This window comes from Canis lupus, chromosome 17 (assembly GCF_003254725.2).
Source record: "Canis lupus dingo isolate Sandy chromosome 17, ASM325472v2, whole genome shotgun sequence".
Taxonomy (NCBI): Eukaryota; Metazoa; Chordata; class Mammalia; order Carnivora; family Canidae; genus Canis; species Canis lupus.
Window position 1 is genome coordinate 10854883 of NC_064259.1, and position 2630 is coordinate 10857512.

Here is a 2630-nt window from a genome sequence, read left to right on the forward strand (position 1 = left end):
ATCAAAGATAATCAAAGAGGATCCAGCATATGTATAATGTGGTTTTGAAGAAAAAGAAAATAATGGAACAGAAGTAATATTTAAAGTTATAATTGAAAATTTTCAAAATAAGATTTGAACATTCATATTAAAAATACCCACAATGTAACTGGGAAAATTTACCCTGAATATTCAACTTTAAGACATATTCTAGGAGAATTATTGAATTTTAGGGCCAAAAAAATAAAAATAAAAATGAAAGAATTTTCTGGCTTCCAGGGCAATGGAAAAAATTATTTACAAAGGAAAAAAAATCAGGTTGGCATCAGATTTCTCAAATGCCAGCATAGAAATAAAATTAAGAGTGAAAAAATATTTTAAGACTCAAGGGAGAAAAAGGGTAAACCAAGGATTCTATACCCAGTCCAGAGTTTAGACAATCCAGACCTTCAAAACTCCACTTCAAAAAATCCAGTCTAAAGTAGAACAATCATGAACATTTAAAATCTCATATTTAAGAAACTTTTCTGAGGAACTTACTAGATTGTTTGCCAACTAGGGCCTGTGGACCACATCCAGCCTACCACCTGTTTTGGTTTTACTGGAGCACAGCCACACCTGTTCATCTACCTATTATTCATGTCTGTGTCGGCACTGCAATGGCATGGTTGAGTAGTTACACCACAGACTGTACACTCCATTAAACCCAAAATGTTTATTAGCTGGCCTTTTACTAGAAAAAGGTTGCCAATTGCCATACTGGAGAATGGGATCTTATCCAGATCAATCTGGATAAGAGATAACTGGGAACCTGCCAGAATGAAATTAAATACATGTAACTATAAAACAGAGAAGAAAGGTGAGGATGAGGGTGGAAGAAGAATGTACAAATGTTCTATGTTCTGATGGTGATAGGAGACAAGGAGGAAGAATAATTCCCCCGACTACTGCTCTTCCATTATGTTAGCGCTTCCCCCATCTATAACCTGTCCTCCTCACCACCATACTCAACTGGCTGCAATGCTCAGCTCAATGTGTGCTAAGCGTATTAGTTGCAATTAATGAAAGTAACAACTCTGATCTTAAACCCAAAGTTTTATTCTAATCTCAGTAATTAATCCTGTCATAAACACTGAACCACACTTGAGCTACCAGGATTCACTGTTCCCTTCTAGATGAAGAACATGACTAAATAGCCTCCTAGAATCATTTCCCCAGACCCATACCCCAAAATTCACCCTCATAGTGTTATCATTGTAAGAGGAGGCACAGAAAGATGAGCCTAGAAAAAGGTAAGATCTCTCCCCAAAGCAGAGGAAACTTGCCTAAACTACTGATTCCTCCTCTTCCAGAGTTCCATACTTAGCATTCCAAACTGGAGCCATTAGGAAGGTCTTCTCAAATAGGAAATTTCCCTGCTGCCAGCTGCATGGAGTAAAAGAGAGAGTAAGGTGATCCTCAAAAAGAAATTATCAAGGGAACAAAAAAATCCAAAATGTGTTCTGCGTAAGAGAGAAGTTTAATCACTCTTTCCACTAAATTATTCATCATCTAGCATCCCAGCCTAAACGTGTTCCTAAGGACTACATTTTGCCTTTAATTCCCCTTCAGAGAGTTGTGGGAGAGAGCTGTGCCTTTCCCAGAGAAAGAATAAGCCATTAAAAAATGACATGCTTATAGTAGGAGCTTGATAAATTTAGTTAATGATAATGCTCAGATATACAACAATATGTTCTAATACTCTGTCCAGAGACAACCAAATCAGTGTTGTCTGCTTCTCTTCAGCTGCCCATCCACACTTTTGTTATTTTATTGTTTATGTGAACCATTTTGCATCTCCTGGTGATAATATGCGCCTACATAAAATCTAAAATTAGACTTCACAAGGGGAGATAGTAGGCATAAGCACAGCAGTGAAAATGTATGTAACTGGTAAAATGTGCATAAAATATGTCAACTTAAGCCTTTGTCTAATTTCATTTACATATTAAAGATTCTATTGAAAGACATGGTAATTTTGTGCTTAGTCAGGATAAAGAAGATGAAAAGCAGCTACAAGGTGTATACACATCTCTTCTTGATAAGCATTTTCTTATCCTTTGCAAATGTGTGCCTATTTTCTCCAGAAAGCATCTTCATTATGTTTGTAATATTGCAAAGGTAGGATGATATTAAATAAAGGCATCACAAACTTAGTCCTAGTGTTGCAGTTTATATTCTGTTCACTTAACCTGAACAATACGTTTCAAATGTTTAAATCCTTTATTTTTCTGCTTACTCTTACCTCCTTTTAACATGTAGGATACACAAGAAAAGTCATCAACACAGATACTTGTATCAAAGTTGCTATAAGCTTGGAAATCAAAACGATGCTAATGCATACACACACAAAAAAAATCTGGAAAATGACATATAGGCAACATTCATGGGCAGAATGTTGGGGCAAAAAAGTCACTAGATCAGAGTCAAGAAACAGAAATTCTTACACCAGCTCCACCACTACCGGTGACATAGCCTTGGATGGATCAACCTCGGAAGAGACCTCCACCTTCCCCCTAAAAGGCTAGATAATAGAAAGTGAAGGAATTTAAATACAACATCAGAGTAGAGCACTGGTTATCCACCCAGTGCAGATGTGAGGACTCTTGCCA